The sequence below is a fragment of the Esox lucius genome, chromosome 9 (assembly GCF_011004845.1).
Source record: "Esox lucius isolate fEsoLuc1 chromosome 9, fEsoLuc1.pri, whole genome shotgun sequence".
In the NCBI taxonomy this organism is placed as follows: Eukaryota; Metazoa; Chordata; class Actinopteri; order Esociformes; family Esocidae; genus Esox; species Esox lucius.
The window spans coordinates 20,796,551-20,809,943 of record NC_047577.1 but is presented as its reverse complement, the minus strand read 5'-3'; the positions used below and the strand labels follow the sequence as shown (position 1 = coordinate 20,809,943).

Genomic DNA, 13,393 nt, shown 5'->3' with positions numbered 1-13,393 from the left:
TGGGATTCCCGGACCAAATACAAATGTGTAAGTCACAGCCTGAAAACGGAAAATGGAAAAGATTACTTTCAGAATTTGTTAAATACTCATTTCTAGCTCAAAATACTAGGGATTACAGTTTATTTTGGGACAACTGTCCTGCATGGTATTGCTCACCACATTGTCCGGGACAACTATACTACCTGTAACCCAACCACACTCCCATTGACCACAAGAAGCACACCTCCCACACTTGATTTCAGCATCCTGAGGCTATCGATTTGCTGTCCTGAAGGCACACTCACAGTCACACGACACGCTTATAGACTATATTTGGTACAAAGGTCAGACTTCGCTTAGCCTGGAGAGCCTGCCTCACCTCATACCCCCACATTCACTTCCACTGATCTGAAAACCCGAAAAGCGGTAAAGGCAACCATATGGATGTCTACTCTGAATTAGTTTTCCAGTTATTTCAAGTCTGTTCAGGTAAATAGAACGTAAGAAGGAATGCTTAAAGTAGGCCATTTCTAATTTTGGGATTTACCAACGTTTTTACCCCAAACTATTGATGTAATCGCTGCATTTCAAAAAGAGGATGTGGCTTTAAAATGTGTTTTGAAACGGCCTAATGGAGAACATTATGTTCTTCAGCTACTATCTACCAGTTAAGTAAAAAGTCATGGAGCCTTTCTTATTGCTCAGTTTCTGTATACAGATTGTACTATGTTGATTGACTCGTGCCTAGTGGCATATGGAACCGTTTTGTTTCTCATACAATTTGCTTACAGTTGATGAAAAATGTTTCTGTTTTTGATCATTTGCCATAGCATGTTTACTGAAAATGTACACATATTTTCAGTGGCCCCTTGAACATGGGTGGCTCATGGTTGGATCATATGATTTGATTTGTACACTGTTTACAAATGGGAAACATTGTTTTTTCAGCAAGACATTTCATTCTGTTATAGGTAGAAATATTGTTGCTGTTATTACGTAGTATTTAAACAAGGGAAACTTTGTCAAAGGTTCATATTTCAAGCCTTATAAAATAATGTGGATCAAGTAAACACTTAAAACACTTAGAAGTTAACACTTGACAATAAAGTTCCATTCATAAAATACAAAGGTCTTAACATTTAGTTAACACATTAAGACATCATTCCAGTAGAGACTCACTTCTCAACCTAAGAGATGATCACCAACTTACCCATGATATTGTACAAAACGTATAAAGCAGCATTATACTCAGATTATGATACAGTTTGCCTTGTAGTGGCAAATCTGACTGAACCACTTCCAGTGTCTGTGTGAAAATTCGGTTGTTTCTAATTAGATTACATTATTTCTATGGCTTATTCACTAAAATCAACTGAAAACACAGCAAAGAGAAAGAAAAATAGACTATTTTGTCATTTGAAAGTGTACTTTATCTGCTTAAAAGTCAGACAGCCAGACAGCTCTTCTGCAGCAATAGGTAGCTATAGCCAGCTTTTGGACGCTAAAATAAAATAAAAGCCAGTAAAATGATTGGCTGCCAGATAAAATGTCTAGCAGAATAGTGCATTCTCCAAAACCTTTAAATAGCTTACAAAGTCCCCATTGGAATATTCAGTGTACCCTAATTGGGCAAAACTGTTAATTATTGCCTTAATTTCCATGATTTAAAATGTGCCCACAGGGAGGGGATTTTCTCCAAAACCGAATATAGACAGCCTTAAGATCCTGTCTTCAGCAGGAAAATGTAAGCATGCTAACGCACATTTGCAAGCTGCTTGAAGAAGTTGGGCAGTTGATTCCCCACTTTAGGAGGCCAAGATCCTCCCCAGGCACCTACATGCTCAGCAGATATGCCAAAAAAGGTTTAACTGCTGGAAACTAAGCACTCATCGTCTGCTTTTGCACGCGTCTTATAACACCAGCTGCATTAATGTCCAGCTCGCAAGAAAACCCAAAAAACCTCTATTCCCGAAAGCCTTTCTGATAAAACCTCTCATGTTATTAGAATATCATTTCCTACTTTATTTTATTGGATAAAATTTGCAAGCAGTTACATAAATAAAATGTTAAGTTGCTCATAGTGCTTTAGGCTAACTGAGTCAAAACAGAAGCCCTGGTAGCTAGCAAATATCGCTAACAATGTATAATGTCTGTTTTTCCTTAGCTGGGCTAATAGTTACTAGGTCCTAGTAACTTGCAACCACCCAACCATATGATTCCATTATCTGGTTGGCTGGTTACTAGTGGCTGGCAGATGCATCTGACTAATCAGGGATGAGATAATGATAACTGACTTAAATGAGATAATAACTATTCTAATCAAAAAAGGGAAGAGTTCCAGTAATTGCCAGTCCCTACCTTTGTGGGGCTCCTATAAGCCTTATTGTTTTTATGCTGTATTTTAACAGCGTCCAACCTACCAACAGTGTCAGGTAAAAAGGCAGGTAACAGCTGAGTGAGAAGAAAGGGCCCTTTGTTTATTTAAAAAGACAGAAAGGGAAACTGCAATGCGTTGGGTGTGCAAATCTAAAAGCCACTGATCGGCAGGGAACACAACCAACCCCATAAATTCTTCTGACGGTATTAGTTCATAAGGCTTTTTATGTATAACCCCCCCCCAAAAAAAAAACAAGAAAAAACAATAACTGATGCCTCTAAAAAATATATTTAACAATAGAATCATGGATGTAGGGTGAGGGGAAAGCGCCATCCAAGATATGAAAGAAACTACCTGAGATCAGCCTAACTCTGTCGGTTGAAATGGCATGTATGAAAATGTAAGGATAAATATACACTCAGAACTGTAAATAACACTGGAAAAGTATCTGAAATGTATTTTGTTAAAATATAAGGTAAAAAAGTGGTACTATAGACTTGTCTGATAGTGGAATAGAGAGACGCAGGACATACTGCCATTTATTTTATGTTTAGACTACTGCGTTGTCACCCCTTAAAAAACAAGCTCTTAGAATAACTCAACCTGGTCTCAGAGGATTCGCAGACTATTTTAGGTAAATCCATTGCACCAGATTTTATATATGCTACGTTAGGTTACATTACAATGCGCTACCGCAACATATAATACATTACGAATTGGCTAAAACCTAACATTCGTTACGAACACTATTAAAACTTTTAATATGATACAAACGCCAGACAAACTTATAATACGTTATGAAAACGTATCATTTATTACGAATTTGCACCAAACACACAAGCTGTGTTTCAAACTGGCGATGAGCAGTTCTGAAGGTAGGCACCTTGCACACTGCTCCACACAGGGTTTGTGGATCTTGTTGGATTAGTATTGGCCTATAATATGTAATGAATGCATTTCAATGTTTTTTCTACAGTTAGGTAAGGATTGGGTATCAAAGCACTGGGGTTAAGATTAGGGTTAAGTTTAGGCATCACAACACTGGGGTTTAGGTTAGGGTTAGGATTAGGAAGAAAATCACTTGTAACATATTGATGTTGTAACACCACTAATCAGTAGTGTTGGCCATTCGAGGCTTCATTACCATTCTTCTACCAGCAGGATATTATGCTAGCAGCGCTTACTCAGATTTTCTTTTTCAAAATAAAAGCCATCATTGAAATATATTAGGCAATATACTTAACAATCGAGTTGGTACATTTTATGTTTAATGTCCATTCCAATGTTGTTTTTGTCTGTTCTTTTTTACAGACTAGATTGTTAACTATATTGCCTTATATATTTCAATGATGGCTTTTATTGTGATAAAGAAAATGTGAGTGCTGCCAGCATAATATTTGGACCCCATAACATTTGATTTGTTTTTAAAATAAAAATAATTAGATGGTGGCTAGCTAAACAAAAAGTTCCAAAAACGGTGCAAGAAACTAGAGTTAAATAACGCCTGACAACTGCATGGGCACTTGACTGAATTCAGTTAAGACACTGAATAAACATAACAGTTTTATAAGAATATAGTGTTGCTTTACTAAGAACAGGGGGTAGACAAAGGAGGAAAAATAAAGGTACAGTGAGAGTAAGTAGGAGAGATAACCCTGCCATCCTCAAAAAGGACTAATCGCTCACCACAGACAAATCCTCAAAGTTCTCTTTTATAGCCCCTGATTGTCAACTGAAATAAAACCATGCTAAACCATGCTGAAGTGATGAACTGAATTAATCCACCTTGATAAACCCAGTAAATTAGAGACTGTCCCTGTCAAGGCCATCAAGGTTGCTATTTTCTATTCAGTCCTCTATTCTATTCTGGCAACTCAGCACTTAAGAGGTAATATGATCAGCCGGGTGACTGATAAAGATACTGTCAAGCTGGAAGGCTGCAACTGATTCACCTTTGATTTCACCTTTAGCCTCATTCCATCATTCTCTTCCTCCAACCATGAAATCTGAATTTGATTCAAATTTATCCACTTTTTTTTGCTCCATTTGCGCAACTCCAGCAACTGACTGTTACAGTGGTTTGCAACCAGCTGAGACAGTTAAAACTACAGACATATATTCTCACGTTTTAATTTGGACAAAGGCTTTGTTCGCAATATGCTGCTGGACAACTCCGTAGCAGTGCTATCTCTGGAAGTTTCCCCTGCTTTAGGCTTTGTTTGAACAGAACTCACAGTGACATGTCATGAGAGAGAGGGAGAGAAACTCTGGACACTGGTACACATTTACCTGAAGGGCATTATTCAATGTTTGGTTGTTATTTACACAAATATGTCACTGGAGAGTTTGACATGATTGATAATGGAGAGGTGCTGAGTGAAAAGGCACAAAGCATCTTGTGTTTGGTTAAGTGGTAAGGTTACAGGGGCCATTTAGTGTCTAAAATGGGCTCTGGCTCTGATGAACTCGACTGACCTTGTGTTCTGGTAAGACCACTCACTTAAAGCTAGGATCCTTAAATTGAAGAAAAGAAAGGAAGTCAACCAAACTGTTTTTAAATAAAAAAGCTCATTGTGGTTGTGGAAAAATGCTATGAAGGCGAGGCCTGTCCAGAAATCCAGAATTATATTTTTAACCGCACCTTGTGGCAATGTTTGTTTGCCATAATTGTTTACCAACGTCAGAGTTATACAAGTTTATATTTTGGATTCTGATAAGGTATAATATTCATGGTAATAATGTAATAACTACCCAAACCAGCTATGTTTAAGCATGATGGGACATGACACCAATCCATGTGGTACACCACGTGAAATAAAGGATGGGATAGAAGTGCTATAAAGTTTTGGGCTATAAAGTTTTTACATTCACTATTTTGATATAAATGAAATCAAATGACATTTCCCGATGGCCACTTCTTTTTTACTTGTTAAAAGTTGCTCCACATATCTCCACATATTGGACAATGATATTTGCAAAAGTCACCCACTCAGAGAAATTATAAATGTTCCACGCTTGTTATATCCTCTCTCTTAACCATGTGTAACTCCTCCATGCTGCAAGCTGCAATCACTCACATTCCAAACCACCACTGCACAACAACCCCATACACACACACACACACACACACCAACCAGTTAGTACATCCCAGTCTCTATGTCATGCTAGGCTGCACTCGGGGGTAGGGGGGTTCATCTGGGGTATGGAATTCCCCAGCATCAGCAGACCACACAGCCTGACCTCCCAAACACACATACCCACACACACACCTACTGCTCCACCCTCTCACCCATCAGGAGACCACACAGCCTGCTCTCCCAACACACATACCCACACACACTCCTCCTGCGCCACCCTCTCACCTATCCGCCAATATTTATTAGAATTATAATTTTGCTGTTGCGTGCTTAGTGACAATGAGCTACTGTACATGATGCGGTTGTCCCTGTGGTTAATCGTTTAATCGTGGTTAATCACATTGAACTCAAAGTGAATATTTTATCAATGGTTTTATCAATGCTTTTTAACAACTCATGACCTCAGTTGCCTTCAGGGACCACAATTACGCTTCATCATTCAAGCACGGAAAGCTTTTTTTTCCAGTATTCCAATCTTGAACTTAAAGCTGTAATCCTAATCCATTTAAACAATATAGTAAACCTTTAACCCACTTGTATTTGGGTAAAAAGCTATGGGATGGGTCTAAAGAAGTCTCTTATCATACTCTCTAATTAATTGAAAGAGCTTTAAAGTGAGACCTGACCATCCAGTGTTAGGAGGTCATACTATGTTCGTTTACATTCAGTAGTGCTTTCTTTGAAAAACAACAAAAGTGTTAGAGTAAATCAAACATGCATTTGGGGTTCCGATTGGGTACGACAGTTGATCTTAGCTTATGTACTATTAATGGCTAAAGTATATCACTGATTTATAAGTCTAAAGATGATGAGCACATACTAAGGAACCCAGCTTTAAAAGCTCTTTAAATTAAGAATCTCATGGAGAAATACCTTTTGGACAAACCTGAGACGTTCATTAGGCAGTATGTCTGGGAAATTAGTACTCTGTGTGCAAGCACAAAACCTTTGTGCCATGAGACATCCAGTCAGTTCTTTCCGTGTATGAAAAGTCCAGCTTGAGTCTTCCCAGAGACCCCGATCATGCATAGTTAATAGCCCGCCTGAGGAGCAGGGCGGGTTCTGCTCTGGTCAGCCAGTGTGAACACACACCAACCTGTTTTTCAAAGAGAGCCCTGTTCTCGTCTCATCGTTGCCTGGCAACACCAGAGGTCAAAGCCAGTTGAAATTTTCGAGGGTTTTGGCGAATCAGAGGGCTGGTTAGCCGACACGCCCCTGCAGACTGAGAAGGTGCTAACCTGATTCATGGAGAGGGACTCTCTGAGTTCTGTTTTACATTGCAATGACAAATGTATACACACCACATGCTTTGCTTGTTTTTAGTTAATCTTCTCATTCTGTAACATTAATAGCTTTTGTATATACACTCCCAGTTGACTTTCAACTTTTAAACTGATGCTATGCATCAAGTAGTATAACTACTTCAACGAGACGGCCTGGTATTTTCCACAATGAAAAAACAAAGTGAATCCTGAAAATAAAGATTTATTTTTTACATGCATTTTAATGAGTGCCATATATTTGGAACATATTTGATTGGAAATGACATTTATGTCCAAGATTTAATTTTACATTTGATATTGTACACCTAATAACCTTTTCCCTTTGTGAGCTGCCTTGCTTTGCTGTAGCATGTTGTATACACGGGTGTGCGAGACTCCATGCATGCGTGCCACCAAACGCTCAAGAGAGTTCTAACTTTCCCCTCAACAAAGCCTAAGGGCTTACTGTATGACTTTCTCTGGTTTCCTGGTCGCCGATGTTGTTGTTTTTGTTGATGTTGTTTTGTCCTGAAGAGACTCTGAAACAGGCAGAGATATTCTGAGATTCCCATTAGAAGGAGCCGTGGTGCCTCCACCCCGGTAATTACGGCACACTGGCTTGGCACAAGCACTCTGGAGGTCACGTGGAATGTTTCAACGGCACATCTCATTACCATGATGTTACTGAATGTGACCCCCCCCAACACAAGCACATGTTTGCATGTGCACTAACACGCACATGTGCACTAACACACATGCCAGTTGTGGCCACGCAGCAAATTTCATTTGATTCGCTCAGTGAATCATCCCTGTTGGGTTGGCAGTATCAGCGCATGTGGCTTGGATGCTGGAAGTGGATCGGCAGTCTGGACTGTGTCCTGAACGGGACAATCTCCCGTGCGAAAACATTCGAGTGTGTGTGAAGGTTTTCAACCTACTTACCCCCCGCTGATTTTTCCACTAAATGTCGTTTTTGTTTCTATCTGTCTGTACATGAGGTTGTTACAATAATCAAAGGATTTCAGAGTAAGGTAACATTTTAGTTACAGCAATTCCAAGTCCAACTCAATAAAAATCCTACTCGACTTACAACATCAGCAGCATAACAGGACAGTGTTTAAGGGACTATTAACCGTACTGAGAGTTGAACTGTAACGAAGAAAGAAGGTGAGCAAGAGAGGGATTATGGGAGGCTCTAGTGTGTTGATAGTTCCATTTTGGAGGTACCAGCCGACATTGTTGGGGTTTTCCCTTAAATACACAGGAAGGCACTGCAGAATCTAGTGTGAGAAAATCATGAGAGTTTTGGAGGTTTCATGTTTTCCCTCCAGTCAATGTCCTCTATGTCTGACTTGCCCCGGCTCACCTTTGTCGGCTGTGTCGAGTGTGTGTGTGTGTGTGTGTGTGGGCACACGCATGGTTCTGTGCAAGTTAACCCAGCAACAAAGGGAGTGGGAGGGTCATTTGGTGACCAGTACTGAAATAAAAAAAAAAGGATCTGGCCGGCCAAAGCTGGCAGCCGCACAGATCCAACCTTTTAAAAAAAAAGATTACTGCATTCCTCCGAACAAACGGGAACCAGGAACAAACAGACACACACACACACACCTGCTGAGTGCGATGGAATGCTGAGAGGAGGTCTAGTGGCCTTGGAAGGGGAGAATTGTTTTATTTTCTCCTCGTTTCTCCCTTCACACACAATTGTTTAAAATGAAGGCCGTGGTGTAAGCAGCACATCATGATCCAGGGTGAAGTTCACTTCTAGTTCTCCTCTACAAACTGAAACCCAGGATCATACCTCCCCTCCCTCAATCCTACCTTTACTGAGGAAAAAGAGGATTGTCGCGAAACAGACAGCAGATCAGTTTCAGTAGAAAAGCAGGAACTTCCTGTGGATGTAAGCAAATACCTCCTGTTTTAGTCCAAAGCAATGTCTACCTGGTACAGCTTTTTGTTGTTTCCTTTGTGTATGACTGTACTGATACGGACAGCACGGATGGATTGCAACGTCTGCCACATGAGAAGATGAACTCAAAACAAAGACAGTCACTGATGACGTTGATGGAGTCAGTGATGTTAGTCATTGTCAAGTGACCCAGTTACACAGAGAGAGAAGATGTTGATACACCATACAGGCAAAAGGCAACCCGCTGACCTAGGCCTGAGTTTGAGTCGCAGCAACATTATTATTCATAAGCACAGTTCCATTGTGGCTGGTATTCTCACAGTCGTACATTTAGCCAACCTGATTTCTACTTCAACCAGAGAAATGTTTCGATACAAGGGGCATGCTCATTAAGGCATTCAACAGAAAATGACAACCTTCTGTTGTTTTCACAGCCAGGTACTGGGTCCCTGTCTGTTTCATTACATTTGACCCTATGGGCACGAGACGTTGAAAATACATCTTTCTGGTTGAAAAGGCTCTGAAAAGACATTGAAAAAATGTTGAGAAGACGTCCGTCAAATTATTTTGCTCACTGGGACTTCCGTTTGGTTCACCACCCTGGGCTTTTCCACTGCATTTTGCCTGAGTCAGGGAAAGCCAAAACAACAGTATTCCCTTCAGACACGGGCACCAAAGTCCAAAGTGCTGATCCCACTCTATCTCCACTGACCTGATCTCTCTCTCTCTCTCTTTCTGTGTTTGAATAGGACTGAGAGGGCTTTCCAGAGTCGCCGACTAATGGGGCCGAGAGAAAGAGAGAAGGTGAGCGAGATAGAGAGACTGATGACATGACCTGTCTGTTGGCCCGTCAGTGTGGAGCCACTGGGGTTGTGTTGCCTGCCTGTCCATTTGCAACAATTGGTAAAAGGACAGACAGAGAGAGAAACATAACAGCTCCAGTGGTATCTTATGTCCGCATGTGTCAAGTCCATTAACATCAATGCACTTAACCGTGGTGATATTAACTGTTCTATTTTTGACCCTGTCGGGTTTGCAAAGGTTTGTGTTATTGCAGGGTGGGGGTTCAATTGTTCCACCCGTCATCCAACCCTTGTCCCAGCCTATTGGCAGGGACGGCTCTTTGGTCTCCCCCATTACAAAACCGAAATAAAATACTTTTGTCGGGACCCGAGTCTCTTCAGCATTGGGGGGGGGGGGGGGGTCTTGGGTGGTCGTTGCAAGTTCAACATGAAAAAAGATACCCAATAATAAAACTGACACGTCTGGGATTTTCTCATACAAAACATCCAAGGCTGTCTGAGTTTGTGGACAGTAGTTCACAGTAGTTCACAAACACAAACTAGTGTTCAGAATATGCCGCCCCAGAGTAGCGCAGGTGTCTAAGTCACAGCCTTGCAGTACAGGTGTGTCATTCTCGACCGTATTTCTTCATCCTGTTTGTGGCATTTCGACGGTGCCTGTGATAATTCCCGGGCTTGACGGATGGATGTAGGACAAGTTTGCCTGGTCTCATTCCACGCTAGTGACTCCTTATGGTAAGTCTTACAGCTGCAAGCGAAATCATGGCTGTTTGCCAGGAAATGTCTCCCTGGTTCAACATCTGGTGTGATAAGCAGCTGAACTCCTTGGCAAGAAGTATATAGGAGAACTATGTGTTATGGCAAGGCCATAATATCAAACTTTAGACAGGAGGTGATAGTCATCCACATCTCTTGTCTAACCCCCCCCCCCTCCCCCCCCCCGAAAAAAACAAAGCTTGGCAAAATGAAATATTGTTTTTATTGTTCACATTTAAGACCCTAGCTTTAAAGTGCAGTGGACTTGTGCATCTGTGACTTTCAGGAATAGATTTAGCCATACTGCACATTCAGTTCACCCGGTCTACGAATGGTGGAGAGAAGCCCTCAGAATAGACCAGTATGTAAGCAGTGTTGTGAGGATTTAGGTTGAGTTTGATGTCACTTCCTCCCTCTCTTTTTCCCCTCCCATTCCCTCTACTCAGACAGAAGAAATAGCAGGCTGTGTTTCTGGGGATGCTAGGTCGTCTGTGGACGTGCCACAGGTAGTGAGCCTGCCGATGTTCTTTGGTGGGGAAATTCTGCTCGGTAACCCGTCGTCACAGCAGAGGCCCTGCGCAGTGATTGGAGGAGAGCCTTTGCCTGGAGGGAGGCTCGTTCTATGACTGTGGTGCATTTTTTATCGCCGCCCCCACCTCCCCCCGTCCCCCTTTCCCAAGCCAGACTAAACAGAGCTAGTGCTTTGAAGAAAGCCGCTGTTGCAGAATAACAGCGGCTCATTTCTTCCTCTGTCTCCCTCTCCCTTTGCCACTTCTCACCTCTCTGTTGTCCGACTTCTATTGTCTCTTCCTTGGCTCTCATTTTTCTCAGTCTCTCTTTGTCTTGCTATCTGCCATCACATCTTCCGTCCTGTCTCTCTCCATATCTCTCTTTCTCCCTCCCTATTCCATTTGGGTGTCCTCGGGTCTCGTCCAGCAGAGACTTTTATAGAATTACAAGTTGTGGGGGGGTGTAATTTAATCTCGGCAAGGGGCGGGGGGGGGGTGGAGTAAAGAGGGCATGAAAGTATAAAATACAGATGATAGCGTGATAGAGAGGGATAGAGATGAGGGACGACGAGGAAAAAAAAGGTAGGAATCCCCAATTAAGGCTGGAATGCCAGTCCAACTGCTGGGGTTTATCCTGGTAGACACTAAAACCTTGTTGTTGACCATCACAGTGCTTGGAAGCTTTGCTTTGATGCAGAGGACAACTACATGTCAAATGAAACCCTTCAACTGATATTAAAACAGAATTGATTATGTCTGCGTACAGTATGAATCAACAAGATGCTGAATGATCTTCAAAAGCTGATATGCCTGCGCACAGACCTGGACATCAGTCGTCTTGTAGGTTTCAGCACAATACTTCCAGAATCTCTTCACCTGTCTGGGAGTCACTTTTGTCCATGCCCTGATGAGCCCTTATATTATTTAGGTGTGGCTCCTCAGGGCTTTTGACTTGGGCTGCATTCAGCATCCCAACTCTTCTCCTCTAGGGCACCTTCCAAGCACAGTGGCACGTCGTTGATGTCGGTTGGTGCATGTTGAGGGTTGGTACATGTTGAGGGTTGGTGCATGTTGAGGGTTGGTGCACCCACCAATTTAAAATGTACACTCACTGGCCACTTTATTAGGTTTATCTGCTTGTTAAGTCAAATAGCCAAAAAGTGAGACAGCTGACTGTTACTCAATATAAGGCATGCAGACATGGTCAAGAAGTTTTTATTTGAACAAACAAAGTTGCGCGACAACAGAGACTTTGACTGTGGGATGACCATTATGGTTCCAGCATCTCAGAAACAGCAAACATTTTCTTGCAATACAGACTGTAGAGTTCACAGAGTGCAATAAAAAAACATCTAGTGAAGGGCAGTTCTGTGTGTGATAACACCTTGTTATTGAAAGAGGTCAGAGAAGAATGGCCAGAATTGTTCAAGCGGACACAAAGGCCAAAAATACTCAAATAACCTCTCTTTATAACAGTGTTGTGCAGAATGGCATCCCTGAACACATGACACGTCAAACCTTGAAAAGCATGGAGGCGAACATTTCCTGATACCAAAGAGGCATACCTAAAGACGTGTCCAGTGAGGATTTAATCTGCCTTCCGGAGTTACACAATTGGACTGACAATGATCCCAACCATGTACCAAATATTAACAATAAAACATTTTCTCTCATCCAATGTTACTGTTTACACCAGTGGCGTCGTTAGGCCTCCGGAAATAGCCCCGGATCTTTTATGAATAGCCCCAGGTGTGTTATGATCCTAGCGAGACATCTGGTTTACACCATAATAATTAACAGTGTGGGTCTTTTTACATTTTACTGACAGGTACAGTTTATAAATGTTGATTAGAAGACTGATTAGAAGGATAACTAAAAAGTTAATGGCAGAACAGGGGATCAATTTGTTGCCTCAAGGTGAGTATGGTTTCCTGGGATAGAATGATTTGGGTTTGCCTCATGTCGATTTTTCTGTATTCTGTAATTTTTCCAAAGTAACGTAGACTGGTTAGTAGATGGTACAGCATTGTAGAATGAGGACTTTCTGAAGAACGGCTGATGAGTGCTGGCAAGGGAATAGCTAACACAATTCTATTTTTGAACTGTCTCATTAGCGAGCGCTGGATTACACATCACAAATTACTGGGTGTTAATGATGGTGTGAGATTTGAAGTGACACATTTCTAAAAGTACAAGGTGGCCTTTCTTTGTTACTATCAGCTGCAGCAGAAGCCTGCTACTGTCCTTTTGACCAGAACACAAAGCTGCTCAGTAGCTATTTGTGCTTTTTAGGATCTTTTCAGTTTCAGTTTTGAGTATAATTAAACATATTGAGGTCTTTGATTTTTCTTTAGATCTCTTTTTTTGAAAATGTTTATGTATTATGGAATAACGGCAACACATTATTACTAGGTTTGGTTGTGTTCCCGGCCAAACATTTGATTTTAGTTTTGCATGCGATAGATGAGCTGCTATTTCTGCCAGCACTCACTGTCTGTATGAGGTATCCAGTATGGGGAACGGTGTGGTGCATCCAACAAATTGTCTACTGAGTATATATGAAGGTATGCTAACATTCACCCAAATGCAGATACAAAATGCCTTCTATGATAATAGTTCAGGGCTAGAAGGGAAGACACAGACAATGTTATAAAAGTATAATTT

General features: G+C 41.4%; 1 long non-coding RNA gene across 1 annotated transcript; it reads left to right on the top strand.

Moving 5' to 3' along the window:
- Positions 1 to 361: 361 nt before the first annotated feature.
- LOC105029065 lies at positions 362 to 12,402 on the top strand. The gene is made up of 3 exons (XR_004576105.1): positions 362 to 468; positions 9,411 to 9,465; positions 12,206 to 12,402. It is a non-coding gene; the product is annotated as an uncharacterized LOC105029065 (long non-coding RNA).
- The last annotated feature ends 991 nt before the right edge of the window (positions 12,403 to 13,393 follow it).